Source organism: Zingiber officinale, chromosome 11B (assembly GCF_018446385.1).
Source record: "Zingiber officinale cultivar Zhangliang chromosome 11B, Zo_v1.1, whole genome shotgun sequence".
NCBI lineage: Eukaryota > Viridiplantae > Streptophyta > Magnoliopsida > Zingiberales > Zingiberaceae > Zingiber > Zingiber officinale.
In genome coordinates, this window is record NC_056007.1 from 28,064,723 (window position 1) to 28,083,502 (window position 18,780).

Here is an 18,780-nt window from a genome sequence, read left to right on the forward strand (position 1 = left end):
GAAGTTTCAATTAATTAAAACTCTCCTTGTTTGTAGCTTTAATATGTCCGTCCATTGTAAATTGAAAAGAAAAATTATTTTTAATTAAATAAATTTTCCTTTTCAATGGAAAAAGAATTAAGGAAGTTTTTATTAAATTTTCCTTATTTGCCAAGACCAAGGATTATAAAAGAGGTGGTAGAGGAGGCTTCATTGTGAACGACTCTATTCTATTTTCTCCCTCTTTTTCTTCCTTGGTGTGGCCGGCCATCCTCTCCTCCTCTCTTCTCTTTGATGGCCAAACCTCATCCTTCTTGTGGAGATTCATATGGTGGCCGGATCAAGTTTAGAGAAGAAGAAGAAGAAGGAGAGAAAGAAAGCTTTGTTTCTAGCATCCCTTGGAGCATGGTGGTGGTGGCCGAACCTCTTCATCCTAGGAGAAGTTTTGATGGTCGGAACTTGCAAGGAAGAAGAAGGTGCTTGGTGGTTCTCATCTCGGAAGATTGTTGCCCACACAACGTCCGAGGTTAGAAGAGAAATACGATAGAAGATCAAGAGGTCGTTAAAGTCTAGCAAAAGAAAAGGTATACTAGTATTTAATTTCCACATCATACTAGTTTTATTCTTTTGTAAAAATACCAAATACAAGAGGCATGTGATTCTAGTATTTCAAATTTGTTTTCGATATTGTATTCTTTGTTTTTCTTTTCCTTGTGATTTGTTTGTTCTTTTCGATTGACCTAAAGTTATTTAAGGAAATTAAATATTAACTTTCCTTAAAAGGCTTTGTCTAGGCGGTGGTGGTTGTTCCTATATCCAAGAAGGCCATGTGCCTCACCATGCAGTCCTGGAAGCCAATTTTGGAAACTAATATTTAATGAAATTAATAACTTAGGTGATTTGGATCAAACGTGTTAAGTTCCGCAGGAGATCCAAGTCTAAACCTAAAAGAACAAATAGATTAAACTTTGGATCAAACGTGTTAAGTTCCGCAGGTGATCCAAGTTTAATTTAAAAGAACACATGGTAGCTAGGAAAAGGTTCAGACCTTTGTACAAAATTTTTGTACAGTGGAACCATTAGGTTTTCCGAGTAGCAATCAACATAATTTACATTTGAGTTAAACTTAGATTTTCCAATTAGTCAATTAAATATGTCTTTCCATGATTGATTCCCAGGTCAGGGCGAGGCTCTAGGCTTTCTTGGGTATGAGATCATCCACCCCTTCCTAGACAGAATTGCTCAAAGAAATATATATTTAATTTTCTTTTTGAAACTCCTAGATTTAACTAGCAAGTGTAAATTATGCCTAGATCCTTAAGCTATCCTAGTCTAAGCATGTATATTGCAAGGAAAATAAATAAACAAGCATCAATCAATTTTATCTATTTATTGAGATAGTTTTTATATTTGCTCCCACTGGATCATAGCCTCGATATGGTCTATCAAGGAAATGGATCTGATCTTTGGGGACCCAATAGTGACCAGGTCTAACTTGATTAACCAAGTTTGACTTGGGGACCCATGCTTGAATTATGTTTCTATTATTTCTATTTACTAACGACAAGTATGATTTAAACTTTGTTTTGGTCTTAAATCCAAGTCCAGATTTGTTGTAAACGGCTCGTTATTTTCCAAGAATCAGATCCAGATTCTTGGAACCCAAGGTGAACCGTTCCAATGTGTCCTTGAGTTCTTTAATTTGAGTTTTCAAATTGGAATTTTCTTCCTCAAGTTGTTGGACTTGAGTTAAACTTCCAATTCGAACTGACTCAGTTAAAGAACTCGAGTCAGTCGCTCCCTTAAGGGTTGTTACCTCCTTATGGAGCGACTTAACTGTTGGACTTTTCGGGCCGTGAAAACCGCTTTTTCGCATCGCGAAAATCCCGAAACCCCCATCACCGGATCCGTGCGAAGAATAAAATTTTGAAAAACCTTCGAGTACGAGTTAAGAGTTTTTATCCTTGATGCGCGCCCTTCGCGAATCCCGCTCGTCCAAGGTGCCGGATCTCAAGATTGTCAAAGTAGACAATCCTCTACACGTATCCACACGAACAAAAGAGGGAGAATACCAAACTAAAGTGTGCTAGCACCTTAGTAGGGTTCGGCCAAGGTAGGATGAGAGGGAGAGAAGAAAGAGCTCAAGGAGGAAGAAGATAGAATGAATGCCTTTAATGAAAAAAAATTCATTCTCATTCATTTTGAGTGGTCAACCACAATTGTAACTCCCTTACAATTAATGTGACCGGCCACATTAAATGGAAAGGGTTTGTAACCTCCATGATGTGGCACACACATGTGCTAGCTTTGATGATGTGACACATCATCATTAGTCCTCAAATTGCCAACTCACAAATGAGATGGCAAATGGTCAAGTCAAACTTGACCTTTCATCTTCCTTCTCAAGTCAAGTCAAACTTGACCAAATCTCTCTCATGGTTGATCTAATCTAACCATTTGATTCAAACCACACTACAAGAAAATCCTCATTCAACAACACTCAAACGACAATGATTTTATGCCAAATTATTGTCTTTTTTCCTTTTAACAATGGTTTTAACAAAAATCGTTGTCTTTTAGCAGTTTTTTTTGCTTACGACAACAGTTTTTAAAAACCGTTGTCTATTTATGTTTTTTTGGGGCTACGACAATGGTTTTTAAAGGCTACGACAATAGTTTTTAAAAACTGTTGTCTGTGTGTATTTTTTTTGTGATTACGACAACGGTTTTTGAAAACCGTTGTCTATTAAGTGTTGTTGAATACCATTTTTTTTTCCTTCGCCGTTTTTTCCCTTCGCTATTTTTTGCCGCCGCGTTTTTTCTATCCCTCTCCTTAAAATTTTTTGCCGCCGCATTCCCCACTTTACATCCCTAAGCATTTTCATCCAACCTATAATCTCTTACTTCACGTTTTTTTTCTCCTTCCTCTCCAGGCCCAGGCCCTAAACCTACCGCCCCTTCTCCTTTCCTCTCCCAGCCCTAAATCCATCGCCCTTCACGACTCGTAGCGAACCAGTCGCGGGGAGGGAGAGAGATGGCCAACAGAGACCACAAGCGTAGGAGCAACCAGGGGTGATCAGCAACGGAGGTCGCATTATCCAGAGGACGATGATGAAAAATCCCGAGCTGGAGGGGCTTTAATCGTCCTCCTTGGATAGCTTCAAATCCATGGAGAACGATGATGGAGTTTCTTTGGAAAGTGGCGAAAGAAGTCCTCTGCTGGATAAGGTGGCTCTCAGATCTCCTTTCCTACCGCTTTTTTCATTGTCGTTTTGTTCATGCTGATCATGAATAAAGATGGCGATTTAGCAATTAAATCTTGTTCCGACCTCTGAAGGAACTTGAATTTATTTTGTTTTACTTGTTCTTATAGGTTGGTAAATTCGCTAGTGCTTCCTAAGAACCCTTTGCCGTCTAGGGTTAATAAGTCCATTCCATGGTTGAAATTTCTGTATTTTTCCTGCACTTTTGCTTCATCTATAGTCTCTTTCCCTTATTTTTCCTTTTTTAAAACCTCAGTTGCTCGATCTGCAGAACATCTATCTCAATGGGCATTTGGGAGGAATTTCTTGTTTTTACATGCGTAGATTCGTGAGGTTTAACTTTATTTGTGGAAAATTTTTACAGGGTAAACCATTGTTCCTTGATTGGCGCACTTTGAGTTTTGTGAGGTTGACTAATTTTACAAGTGCAGTAATGATTTTCTCTCCTTCCTTTGAAGTTCTATAAGCCATTGTTCCTTTATCTTATCGTGAATCATAGAGCTGTGGCAAGGATAACAAAGTTCATGAAGGAAGCATAGATTCTCTCTCCATACTATGAGTTCTATAAAAAATCAAGTGGGATTGAAAGAAAGGATAGATTGATCAAGTTCTTCAAAGCCATCTCACTTTTTCCAAATTAAACAGGGTTTCATCATTTTAATTCTCAATTTAACCAAATTTTAGTGAGTTGTGTCAATTTTCTAATCTAATCTAACTAATTTCTAGTTAATTTCTTTAAATCTCTCCTTTTTAAAAAACTTCTCAATTTTGTGAGATGATGATTGTTTTTTGAAAACAAAATGAGATAGACTATTGCTGATACTGATCTAACTCGGACAATCCTAGCTACATCATTGTTTCCCTTTATGTATATTTGAAAAGTTAAACAAAATATCATGCAATAGTATTTGGAGTGCTTTTACTGTGACTAGATTCTAGAAGTATGATGATCTCGTATGGACTGGCAAAATGAGATACTAGTTCATTACTTACTAGTTACCTGGACACTCATTACAGAACCAATCATTAAGGCATTTTGAAGATAATGGTTCTGAGGAGATCAATCAAAGATCTGAGCCACAAAGTGTAACTTCCTATCTCCAAGGCACCACCAATAATCTTAGGTAAGTATCGATTATATTTTTCTCATACTTTATGTGATAGCCTTTGTCTTATCAAGAACAGATACTAACAATATCTGGTAGTACATCCTATGAAAATTAATTGAACAATCATATATTCCTAAATACTTGAATGTTAGTAATATGCTATGTTGATGTTGCAACATTTTTGTTCCTGGAAGGTATTGCTTTCAATGGCATTGGCATAAACTTAGTTTTGTATCTTGGTTCTGTCCTTCATTGGCCTATTTCCTATGCAGACATACATAATCAATTAGTAGATAGGATGAGTGGTGCATCAATTAATCAATTAGTTTTGGTGCCAAGTTGCAATAGGTAATGAACATCTTTAATATCATTTTCAATTGACTATTTTAGTGAATTGTATGCACTAATTTTGTATTTGTGTGTAGTTTCCATTGGAATTTGACTGTCATTAAACCTCATAAGGAGATTGTTTACGTGTTGGATTCTTTAAGTCATCGCATTTGTGATGAAGATTGGAAATATGTTATGAAAATGTGAGTTTATATATGCTTTTTATTATGTATTTAATTTAGTCATAAAACACTTATATATCAACTATGTTGAATGTATATATGAAGGGCATTAAGATTATTTAATTCGAACAATGGAAGGAAAGGAAGAAAGCATGTACAATGGGAAGTAATCAAGGTATGAGTACTTCTATTTCAATCAAATATTTTAATGTGTATATTTATCATTAACAATATGAATTGCCTTTAACATAGGCTCCTAGGCAGCCAGATGTGAAACAATGTGATTATTACGTGATGAGATTTATGAGACAAATTACTGAAGAAATTGCAATGATCGAGGGGGATACACTACCATCAATAGTAATATTATCTTTATCATCTCAAATAATTAAAAGTTATTTAGTTATTATTTTTTTCCAATTAATTATATTTTGTTCTTTAAGATCATATAATTTATGTGTGTGCACAGTTCACAAAAGCGGAATACTCTCAAGAAGAAATTGATGAAGTGCACTCTGAAATAGCCGAATGCATACAAGATCATATTTATGAATAGGTATATACATGAGTTCATCTTATTGCATTTGACAATGATAATATTCAGTTAAATTGAAACAAATTGGCAATGTTTCAACATAGGAAACCAACGTCTATTTTTTAGGATCTGCTATATGAAAATACTATATGAGAAGTTTAATTTAGAGTATATCACAATGAAGAAAATAATAAACCTTGTTAGCCAGTTGTTGTTATATACTTTACAAACTCTAAAGCTCTATATTACTGGAGACTAGCTAGACTTCTTGTTGTTGAATTGGATTAAAATCATGTGATTTTTATTTTCACAGGAAGTAAAAGAGTGTTTAATATTAATAAGACAAGAGCAGCTTATTAAGAAAAATAGAAACTCAAGTTGAGAAGGAATTTGAGCAATACAGAACAATTCAAGAACTATAATTTGAAACTAAATTGTTTAGAATTTTGTATCCAGTATTAAGACTGTGTACCTAATTTGGAAATTATTGTGTTCAAGATTAAATTGAAAGAAATGTGATGTGAGAATCATTATGTGACCGAATGGTAAAAGGAGATCAGAAGTTAGCCAGATTGTAGAATTATAATACTGCAGAATCTGAATATATAAGCTAATTTATAGGAATCAGAATTGAATTGCAGAATGGAAGGAGTTATAGGTTCATAAATTAGAAAATTAAGGAAACAATTGGAAAAGAACTTGGAGTCTGAGTTTTGGAACTGAAAACAGTGAAGACAGCATTTGCAGTATAGTGCAAATTCTATGCAGTGCAGATTCTGTGCAAGTCTTGTAAAGGCTGAGAATTGAATTAAAATGAAGTATACTTTAACTGAGAATTAATGAAATGTTTCCCTAGGCATATATCTAAGGAAATCAAGCTCAGGTTTTGAGAACATTAGAAAAAAAATCAGCTTGAATAATATTGAGATTTTGAGATAAGTTTGCTGTAATACAATGGAAACCAAAATAAAGTTTGTCTTATTAATTTGTTGTTGTTGTTTGTGCCTAGAAAGAAGTATTGTTATCATATTCAATTGTGTACAACATCATTGTCATCATCATCTTTATGTCATTTACTCTGGCGAAATGACTTAACTGTTGGACCCTGTGGTAGTTTTGATGTGATCAACCAAGTTAGTTTGGTCCTGCATTTTGTCTGACTCCTGTGTCTGAGTGTGCAAGAACTTAGGAGCACAGGAAGTCGAGCAGAAGACGCAGCTAGAGAGAAGGACGACACAGGAAGGGAGCCGACGGGCTCGGTGCGTCCGAAGGACGAGAGAGCTGCGGAAGAGTACTCCGGTGGAGCGAGAAGAACGTGCGCGGTGTTTGAGGGACGAGAAGCCGGACGGAAGCCTGCTCGAGGAGAAGGCCGGGAATTGGGTTCGGGTGAGCCCTATTCAGTTGGGCCGCAATCACCCAAGGAGCCGAACCGGAGCAAGTCAACTGGAGTTGACTTGTCAATGGTTCGGTCGACCGAACCTATTGATCGGTCGACCGAACCCTTCATTAACCAAAGCCAACCGCAGCAGACACGTCGAATACCACGTCAGAAGCTGACCATTGGTGGAGCTGATCGGTCGACCGAACCTACTGATCGGTCGACCGAACTTGAGTTTATCCAGAGACCAAGTCGAGCAGTTTGATCGGGCCAACTCAGCTAGAGACCGTTGGCCGATCGGTCGACCGAACAAAAGGATCGGTCGACCGAACCTAAGCTTGATCCACGGAGACTGCACTTGGACAGAAGACTGGGCAGGTACAGCAGGTTTGGTCGACCGAACCTGGGGATCGGTCGACCGATCCCTCTCGAGTCAAAACCTGATCCCGAAGATCAGGTCATCCGATAAGCTCTAGAACCCCTATATAAAGAGGGTCTCGAGCAGCTACATAGAACAACGAATACGAATGATTTTGAAATACAACTCCTGTACTCTTATTTCCTAAGCAACAGTTCTGTGCTCTTCAAGTGTAAAAGGCTACTCCGCCTTCAGAGAAGGAGACTTCTTTTTAGTGCACTCTCTTACTGCCTTGGATTAACAACCTTCTTGGTTGTAACTAAGTAAATAGCTGAGTCTTCTATTTCTGTTTATTTTAGTTCTGTTGAATTTCATAACTATTTCTTTATTATTTAAGTTGAAAGCCTTGAGGAGGGTTTAGTTTTTATTCGCAGGCAATTCACCCCCCTCTTGCCGGTCCTCGCTGCACCAACAAGTGGTATCAGAGCCCAACATCCTCAGAGGGACTAACCGCCATCTGAAGCACAAAGATCATAACAATGGCCAGCGCGAACATTCATCCCCCGAAGTTCGACGGAGATTTCGCTACATGGAAGGGAAAAATGGAGGTATTCTTCAAAACAGATTTTGATATTTTAATTACTATGAAATATGGTTTTGCAGCTCCTAAAGACAAAGAAGAAAACACGTGGAGCAAGAAGGAGCAAGCCGACTTCATCGCAAACGGAAAAGCAGAATTCCACCTCCTCAGCGTTCTGCCACCTCAGGAGGTAAACCGAATCGGAAGTTACGACTCCGCGAAAGATCTCTGGGAGAAATTCCTGGAGCTTCACGAAGGTACATCCGAAGCGAAGCTAGCTAGGCGCGACATCCTCTGGAACCAGTTGACGAACCTCCGGATGAACCAAGGTGAGAAGGTAGCGCAGCTCCAAGCAAGGATCAAAGAGCTGATCACGCAACTAACTAATCTTAGAGAAGAGGTAACGAACCGTGACTCTATCCGGTATGCGCTCAACGCCTTCCCCAGAACTCCAGAGTGGGCCTCCTTAGTAGATGTGTACTACATCTCTAAGGACCTCGAGGTAAGTAGTTTAGAACAATTATTTTCCACTTTTGAACTTCACGAATCTCGAGTTCCAGAGCTCAATGGAGTAGAAAAGACCAGTCAGAACATTGCCTTAAAGGCAAAAATCAACAGTTCTGACTCCGAAGCCTCGATCGACGAATCAGAAGTGGCACTACTGGTAAGACGCTTCAATAAATTTTTTAAATCTAACAAATATAGATCGCAGAGGCATGAAAGAAAAAGAAGAACGATTTGTTGCTACAACTGCAATGAAGAAGGGCATATCAAGGATGACTGCCCGAAATTGAAGAGCAAGCAAAAGGAGAAGACAAAGACCAAATACAAGAAACCAGATTCCTCCAAGCACAAAAATCTGAAGGCGACATGGGACGACTCTTCATCCTCCGAGTCAGAAGTCGAAGAATTCTTGGGACTAGCACTGATAGCCAACCATCAGCTAGAAGAAACATCTAGCTCAAAAATGAGCATTGATGAAGGGGGAGGAACATCAGAAGAAGCAAGCAGCAGTGAAGGGGGAGCGTCACCAGGATAGGTAAGTAAGGTACGCAATCTAACCCCAACTCAATCTTTTAAATTTATCAAGTCTCTTTCTAGAGAGTTAGATCAATTAGAAAAAGAGAATGCTGAACTAAAGTTGAACCTAGCAAGAGCATGCCCATTAGAAATGTATGATCGTCTAAAATCAGAAAATGATAAATTAAAATTAGAAATTAAAAAATTAAAAACTGATGCATGCTTAAATAGATTTCCTAAATCAAAAGTAAGAATCTATGGAAAATTAAATTGGTACATTAAACAACATCAGGGTCAACTTAGGAAAATTTCCAAAAGTTATATACCCCCTATGTTTTTAAAGAATCCTGTAGGAAGGAACCTTTACTGGGTTCCAAAATCTGTACTTGATTAATTATTTCAAAAATTAAGAGCTTGCAGTGAGATAATTAAACTTTGAGTTTCTTTATGGAAGCTTTGTCTAAGGAAGTAATTGTTGCTCCAATAACCAAGAAGGCCTAGTGCCTCGCCATGACCTGGAAGCCGAAATATCGAAATAAAAATGTTTAATTAACCTTCTGATAAAAGCATTAATACTAGAATTAAACAATGCTTTAAAAAGTTTTTAAACATATCCTTAGGAACTCTTTAAATATTTTTTTTTTAGAAAAATTGTTTCTTGAAATGTTAACTTAAAAGTTTTCCTTTGAAAATTCTGAAAAATTATTATTAACTTAGAAAATTTTTTTTACTTAGAATTTTTTTTTGGGTTAAAACCTACTTCAACTTCTGTAACTTGTTTGCCCCCGTTTTTGCTGTGATCAAAGGGGGAGAATAAAGAAAAGAACAAGTTTAGGGGGAGGTAGGAGGAGTTAGGAAGGTTTAAATTTTTAATATTCTTTCTATATATTGTTGCAATTTTACTTATTGCAAAACTTATGCTTAATATTCTAGTTTAGTATTTTTCTTTAAAATTACTTATTATATCTGTTTTACCCTAACTTGAACTTGGGTTGATGCACATCAAAAAGGGGGAGATTGTTGGACCCCATGGTAGTTTTAATGTGATCAACCAAGTTAGTTAGGTCCTGCGTTTTGTCTGACCCCTGTGTCTGAGTGTGCAGCAACTTAGGAGTACAGAAAGTCGAGCGGAAGACGCAACTAGCGAGAAGGACGACACGGGAAGGGAGCCGACGGGCTCGGTGCGTCCGAAGGACGAGAGAGCTACGGAAGAGTACTCCGGTGGAGCGAGAAGAACGTGCGCGGCGTTCGAGGGACGAGAAGCCGAAGGAAGCCTGCTCGAGGAGAAGGCCGAGAATTGGGTTCGGGTGAGCCCTATTCCGGTGGGCCGCAATCACCCAAGGAGCCGAACCGGAGCAAGTCAACTGGAGTTGACTTGTCAATGGTTCGGTCGACCGAACCTATTGATCGGTCGATCGAACCCTTCATTAACCAAAGCCAACCGCAGCAGACACGTCGAATGCCACGTCAGAAGCTGACCGTTGGTGGAGCTGATCGGTCGACCGAACCTACTGATCGATCGACCGAACCCGAGTTTATCCAGAGACCAAGTGGAGCAGTTTGATTGGGCCAACTCAGCTGGAGACCGTTGGCCGATCGGTCGACCGAACAAAAGGATCGGTCGACCGAACCTAAGCTTGATCCACGGAGACTGCACCTGGAGAGAAGACTAGGCAAGTACAGCAGGTTCGGTCGACCGAACCTGGGGATCGGTCGACCGATCCCTCTCGAGTCAAAACCTGATCCCGAAGATCAGGTCATCCGATAAGCTCTAGAACCCCTATATAAAGAGGGTCTCGAGCAGCTGCAAAGAACAACGAATACGAATGATTTCGAAATACAACTCCTGTACTCTTATTTCCTAAGCAACAGTTTTGTGCTCTTCAAGTGTAAAAGGCTACTCCGCCTTCAGAGAAGGAGACTTCTTTTTAGTGCACTCTCTTACTGCCTTGGATTAACAACCTTCTTGGTTGTAACCAAGTAAATAGCTGAGTCTTCTATTTCTTTTTATTTTAGTTCTGTTGAATTTCATAACTTTTACTTTATTATTTAAGTTGAAAGCCTTGAGGAGGGTTTAGTTTTTATTCGCAAGCAATTCACCCCTCCTCTTGCCGGTCCTCGCTGCACCAACATTAACTTGCAATCATATGTTATTTACCTCAGGGAAAAGATAATGACCATACCCAGAAAGGAGAAGAAAAGAGAAGCTAGGAGGGAGGAGAAAGCACAAGGTGTTTAGAAAGCATATATAAACTCTGCATAATACCTCAGGGAAAAGGCTGCAGTTCTCGGTATGGTGTTTAGAAGATGCACAGGGTATTTAGAAGATGCACAGGTAAAGAAGATTTGATCCAACAAAACAAGATATTTTGGACTTCATATATATGTGTGATATATTGTTATGGGTACTATTTAATTTTGTAAACTTTTGTGATGTTTGGATGTTGATGTTTGGTACTTTAATGATGTTTGGATGATGATGTTTGGTACTTTAATGAAATATGCACTGGATGATGATGTTTGGATCGGATTGTAGGTTTTTGATATATGATATTTTGTAGATATATTATTTAAATAAAATAATGGTTATTAAATGATGGAAAAAATTCAGTTTCTTATTTATTGTCAAAATATTGTATATTGTACCCAAAGACATCAGTTTAAATATGTGAAACTGTTGTCAATGGCATTAAAAGACAACAGTAAAAAATCATTGTCAAACTGATGTTAAATAACATTGTTGGCTAAAAAGACAACAGTTTTTAACCGTTGTCATTGGCTAAAAAGACAACGGTTTTTAGCCGTTGTCGTAGACAGTTCAAAAATGTTGTTGAAGAGCCTATTATTAAAGGCATATGTTCAAAGACAACGGTGAACAACTGTTGTCAATGACAAGACAACGGGTTTTTACCGTTGTAAAACTGTTGACTGTCTTCAAAGATAACGGTTAAAAATTGTTGTCTTTGAGCACCCCCTTTAACAACACAGCCTTTAACAACAGTCCGAAAGGGGCTACAACAACGGTGAAAAATCGTTGTTGTAAGGCTTTATTCTTGTAGTGCAAACTTAATATAATGAATCTAATTCATTTAATTAAATTGATTCAATGAGTCATAATCTAAATTAGACTCATTGAACACGTGAATCAACTTGAGTCCAACTCAATTAGCCTAACTTGGATTACTCTTAATCCAATTTGGTTCAATACATGAACCTAATCCTCTTGGTTCATCATATGAACCTAATCTCCATCTAATTGTCCTTAGTTTGTGACCCTATAGGTTCTTGTAACATTGGCAATGCCCCTAAACCCATTTAGGAGCATAAGTAATGAGCGGTATCTAGCAACACATCATTACTACCCAAGTTACAAGAATGTTGAGATCCAACATCACCTTGTGACTACTAATTGTGACTCCTCACAATATATGACAATTGTCATTCTATCCTAGACATCTAGATTGATCAATGTGAGACATAGACTGTGTCATCCTCTGACCAATCTAAATCTAGAACTCCAAGTAGACTCACTCGATCAAATGAGCTCAATATCTCATATTGACTCATTTGGGCATGGCCATGCACTTAGTGGTCTCACTCTATCAAGAATATCGATGTCTCTCCCGTCATATAGGAGGGATAGATCCCATCTACATCACTCACATCCCTCTGCATAATTCGTTACATACCCAGTAATCGCCTTTATAGTCCACCCAGTTACGGGTAACATTTGATGAAACCAAAGTACGTAACTCCTTATGTAGGGAACCATGGTGACTTCAGGTCCAAGGACTAATAGTCATACTAATAGCCACATGAGAAAGTATATGACACTCATATAATGATCCATGATACTTTCTCATGGCGGGTCATTCAGTATACATTCTCCAATGCATACCCATGTGTCAACTTGATATCTCTATATCCATGACTTGTGAGATCAAGTCATCGAGTTGACCTACATGCTAGTCTCGTCGCATTAACATTGTCCCTGAATGTTAATACTCGACTAGGAATGATTAAGAGTAGTGTTCCCTATATCATCTCACTATCGGTTCAACTAACCGATTGATATAGGTAAGAACCCTCTACTCAAGGACGCTATTATACTTAGTTATTTGGCACCAATACAAGTAAGTATAATAACCAAAACAAATGCCTTTATTTATATAAGAATATGATACAACAAGTCCATAATACAATCATCAAATGATTGGCTCTAGGGCTCTAACTAACAATCTCTCACTAGCACTAGTGTCAATCAGTGTAGGCTCTAAGCCCCAATGACCTAGTGTGACCATCATGCTTTCTCTGTGACAAAGCCTTGGTCAAGAGATCTACGATATTAGCCTCTGTGGGTATGCTACAAATCTTCACATCTCCTCTCTCGATAATCTCTCGAATGAGATGGAAGCGTCGTAGTATGTGTTTGGTACGCTGGTGTGAGCGAGGTTCCTTCGCCTGTGCTATAGCTCCATTGTTGTCACAATAGAGCTCAATAGGGTCAGCAAAGCTAGGAACCACCCCAAGTTCAGTGATGAACTTGTGGATCCAAACTGCCTCCTTTGCTGCTTCTGATGCAGCAATATACTCGGCCTCTGTCATAGAATCAGCTATTGTGTCCTGCTTCGAACTCTTCCAGCTCACAACACCACCATTTATGAAAAACACGAACCCTGACTGCGATCGATAATCGTCCTGGTCGGTCTGGAAGCTAGCATCACTGTAACCCTTTACAGCTAGCTCGTCATCGCCTCCATATATCAAGAAATATTCTTTAGTTCTTCTTAAGTACTTAAGAATATTCTTGACCGTTATCCAGTGACTTTCACCTGGATCTGACTGGTATTTGCTCGTCATGCTCAAAGCATACGAGACATCAGGACGAGTACATAGCATGGCGTACATGATAGATCCTATGGCTGAGGCATAAGGGATCTGATCCATGCTGTCTCTCTCCTCTCTAGAAGAGGGACCTTGAGTCTTCGAAAGACTCACACCATGTGACATCGGCAGAAATCCCTTCTTGGAGTTCTGCATGGCAAACCGAATGAGTACCTTGTCAATGTATGTACTCTGACTTAAACCAAGCAATCTCTTAGATCTATCTCTATAGATCTGTATGCCTAGAATGCGGGATGCCTCACCTAAGTCCTTCATTGAGAAACAAGTCCCTAGTCAAGTCTTGACAGACTATAGCAAAGGGATGTCTTTCCCAATGAGTAGTATGTCATCCACATACAATATGAGGAAGACAACTATATCCCCTATAACCTTCTTGTAGACACAAGGTTCATCTTCATTCTTGATGAAACCAAACTATTTGATTACATCATCGAATCGAAGATTCCAGCTCCGAGAAGCTTGCTTTAGTCCATAAATGGACCTATGCAGCTTGCATACTCTGCTAGTATGCTGTGGATCTACAAAACCCTCAGGTTGTGTCATGTACACATCCTCGAGCAGGTTTCCATTCAGAAACGCGGTTTTGACATCCATCTGCATCTCATAGTCATGGTATGCTGCAATAGCAAGCATGATCCGAATGGACTTAAACATCGCTACTGGAGAAAAGGTTTCATTATAGTCAATACCATGAATTTTCTTGAAACCTTTAGCTACCAAGAGACACTTATAAATAAGTCCATCCATGTTAGTCTTTCTCTTAAAGACCCACTTACACCCAATGGGTTTGACCCCTTCAGGTGGATCAACCAAAGTTCATACTTGGTTAGTGTACATGGATTCCATCTTGGATCTCATAGCCTCTAGCCATTTCTTGAAATCTGGTCTCATCACATCTTCTTGATAAGAGGTAGGCTCATCCTCAATGAGCACAACGTCATCATGGTCAGACAAGAGAAATGAGTATCTCTCAGGCTAACGACGTACCCAATCAGATCTGCGAAGAGGTAGGTCTACTTGAACTAGTTGTGATTCCTCAACTCCTTGTGGAACAACATCATTCACAACACTTTGTGGTTCCAGTTCAACTTCCATCGAGGCTTCAGTGCTATGGTCCACATCTTGAACTTCTTCAAGATCGAACGTACTCTCACTAGTCTTTCTAGAAACAAAGTCTCTTTCAAGAAATACCCCAGTCTTAGCCACAACTACCTTGTGTTGACTGGGAATGTAGAAGTAATATCCCTTCGTTTCCTTGGGATATCCAATGAAATAGCACTTGTCGGATTTGGGTCCCAGTTTGTCAGAGACTTGACGTCTTACTTAAGCCTCACAACCCCAAATCCTCATAAAAGACACCTGGGCATCTCTCCCAGTCCATATCCTATATGGTGTCTTTATCATGGCCTTGGATGGAACTCGGTTGAGTATAAAAGCTGCCGTGTCTAGAGCATAGCCCCAAAGAAATGTAGGAAGATCTGTGTGACTCATCATAGACCATACCATATCTAATAGGGTATGATTCCTCCTTTCAGATACACCATTCCACTATGGTGTTCCAGGAGGAGTGAGTTGGGATAGGATCTCACACTCAGCTAGATAGTCACGAAACTCATGGCTAAGGTATTCACTACCTCGATCTGATTGAAGTATCTTAATACTCTTGCCAAGCTGGTTTTGTACTTCATTCTTGAATTCTTTGAACTTTTCAAAGGATTCAGACTTATGTGTCATCAAGTACACATAACCATATCTACTGAAGTCATCAGTAAATGTGATGAAGTACCTATAACCGCCTCTAGCAGCGACATTGAAAGGGCCACATACATCACTATGTATAAGTCCTAACAAATCAGTCACTCTTTCGCTATGCCCACTAAAGGGAGTCTTGGTCATCTTTCCTAGTAGGCATGACTCGCACGTCTCATAAGATTCAAAATCAAATGAGTCCAGTAAACCATCCTTATGGAGCTGGGATAAGCGCTTGTCATTTATATGACCTAAGCGACAGTGCCAGAGATAGGTTTGGTTCATGTCATTTGACTTGAACCTTTTGGTATTTATGTTATAGATAGGACTAGAATGTAGAGTCCGTTCATCAGAGGTGCACTACAATAGAACATATCTTTTAAATAAATAGAACAATATTTGTCCTTTATTATAAAAGAGAAACCTTTCTTGTCCAAACAAGAAACTGAAATTATGTTCTTAGTTAAAGCAGACACATAATAACATTCATCTAATTCTAATACAAGCCCAGAGGGCAGAGATAGAAAATAAGTCCCTATAGCAACAGCAGCAACTCGTGCTCCATTGCCTACGCGTAGGTCCACCTCGCCCTTTGCCAATGCCCTGCTATTTCTCAGTACCTGCACATTAGTACAAATGTGAGAAGCACATCCGGTATCTAATACCCATGATGAAGAAATAGATAGATTGACTTCTATAACATATATACCTGAAGTGGAAGTATCACTTTGCTTCTTCTTAAGATCTTCCAGGTACACCTTGCAGTTCCTCTCCCAGTGCCCGGTCTGACCGCAGTGGAAGCAGGTAGCATCCTTGGCGACCCCTCCTTTAGGCTTCAGTGCCTTGCCTTTGCCCTTGGCTTGGGACTTTCCTTTGCCTTTGGGCTTTCCCTTGCCCTTGTGTTTCTGAACCATCAGAACAGAGTGGGGCTTAACCTTCTTAAGGTTCAGCTCAGCAGTTCTTAACATGCTAAGCAGCTCAGGCAGTGGCTTGTCAATTTCATTCATGTTATAATTTAGAATGAATTAACTATAGCTATCCGGCAAGGATTGCAAGATCAGGTCAGTGGCCAGCTCTTGGCCAAGCGGGAAGCTCAACGTTTGTAGGTTTTCTATGTACCCAATCATTTTGAGTACATATGGGCCTACGGGAGCCCCATCTGACATCTTGCACTGAAATTGTGCCTTAGAGATCTTGAATCTCTCGTGCCTCGCTTGTCCTTGATACAGTTGACGAAGATGTTCAACCATATCATAAGCGTCCATCAACTCATGTTGCTTCTGAAGCTCAGAGTTAATGGTCGCAAGCATCAGACAGGACACATCTAATGCGTCAACTTAATGCTTCTTGTAAGCATCTCGGTCAACTCGCGTGCCAGTGGCAGGAGGAGCCTCCGAAATGGGCTACTCCAGAACGTACAGTTTACGTTCCTGAGTGAGAACTATTCTCAAGTTCCTGTACCAGTCCAAGAAATTTACTCCGTTGAGCTTGTCCTTCTCAAGGACATAACGCAGGGAGAAAGAGTTCGTATTCGACGTCATGGTTATCTATAACAGAAAAATACAGAAAATAAATAACATATTCTTTTAAATCATTTAATTAGGCCTTTTAACTAAATGATGCTCCCACTGAATTCTATAATTCATGTGGGACAAGATCCACATCATACTACGCCTTGAGTTAGCTTTGGCTAAATCGCCCAATACTTAGTATGATCGGTAGGTAACTAATTACCAATTACATCTCTATGCAACTCTTGTTTATAGGACAAGATCCGCATGTATATTAAGACTTGAGTTAGCTTTGGCTAATACGCCCAAGAATTAATATAAATGTGATTTTGACCTATCTACCATCCATTGGAAAATGCCTATAGTTAAACTCGATCCAATTGAGTTAACTAGTTACTCAATTTAATTGAGTTGTACTCACCCATGCATTGATAAGCGGGACCAAGATTGTCCTTCCGTACCTTACCAAGATAATATGTGTTGCTCTGCTTTGGCAGATTCAACAACATATGTGATCGAGGTAGTGATAGGTATCACGGCATACACTATGTGAAAAATGACTTTTTACTTCGCCACAATTTACTTCGGCAATTTAAATATACGAAGTAAAAGTGTATAAGCAACTTCGCTATAAAAACCGGCGAAGTATATACAAATATAGACTTCGCAGATTTAAAAACATGGGCTTCGCTTTAAACTGAAATAAGCTATTACTTCAGAAATTTGTTAAATACCGAAGTAGTAACGTCGTGAATACATTTTTTAGTGTTTACTCCGAAGTAATAGTACAAGAGTTAACTTTTATTTTTACAAAGAGACTCTGACTTTTTCTATAGACCTTCGTTCCCTCCACTTCCTTTCGATTTCTTGGGTTAGGGCTTCCGATGCTCCTCTTCCGAAATTGAGTTGTTGGACCTCCTCTTCCTTCTCCTTCGTTTCAGTCCTCTCCGTTCCCCCTCGTTAGGGTTTCCTATGCTCCTCTTCCGAAATTTAATTGTTGGACCTCCTCTTACTTCCCCTTCGTTTTAGTCCTCTCCATTCCCCCTCGTTAGGGCTTCCGATTTGGAGTCTTAGGCAACAGAGATGAAGGTTTGCAGCAGTCAGCAAAAATAAGGTTTGGCAACTTGAACTTTCTTACGCAGGGTTTAGGTTGCAAGTGTTTGATATATACCGTATGTTTTCAATTTGACAGAGCTGGCGGAAGGCTGAGGTCCAGGTTTCTTTCCTTCGATTTCTTTTTCTTATTCTTCTTCTTTTTCTCCTCCTTTATTTTGCAAAATCATGTTTTAGACTATCTCCAATTTGTTGTAGGTTTGGTGCTATTCTTCCAACAAAGACAAGTGTTTGGAAATTTTTTTTGCTTTTTTTTCAGTCTCTATGTTTACGAGGTCATTACCTAAAAATACGCATGCTTTCAAGTTAGAGTAAGACATGTGTTGTACTCTTACTCCTTCAAGTTGTCCCTCAAAATCTCAGTTCCACATGTATTAATTTTTCTTAAAAAAAAAATACCTGCCTCCTAATGCAAGCAAGCATAGCACCAGTTGAATTTAAATATCAATTATAGAAGATGGATTGTTTTCCCATGAGATAGCAAAAACTAATGTAACTAATGTGTGTTTTTGTTTCCTTGTTCAGACAATTTGCTAAGCAACCATCAACATTCATGTAACGACCACCCTTCTTACTACTACTCTCTAAGGGCGACCGTTACCTAACTCCTACTCTACTTACTAGTGTCACTTATGCTATTATTAGCGACACTTAGATTTATCACGGTTCAGAGAAATTCCTACCGAAAAATTTCGGTAGAATCTCCCCTGTACCGGTGACCAAATCTATAATACACAAGATATATATACACAGCCACATGCGGCTGGA

At 39.1% G+C, this 18,780-nt stretch overlaps 1 long non-coding RNA gene across 1 annotated transcript; it reads left to right on the forward strand.

The window, feature by feature from the left end:
- Positions 1–4,918: 4,918 nt before the first annotated feature.
- LOC122033360 lies at positions 4,919–5,380 on the forward strand. Its single transcript, XR_006126516.1, has 3 exons — positions 4,919–5,038; positions 5,116–5,223; positions 5,333–5,380. It is a non-coding gene; the product is annotated as an uncharacterized LOC122033360 (long non-coding RNA).
- Positions 5,381–18,780: the final 13,400 nt, after the last annotated feature.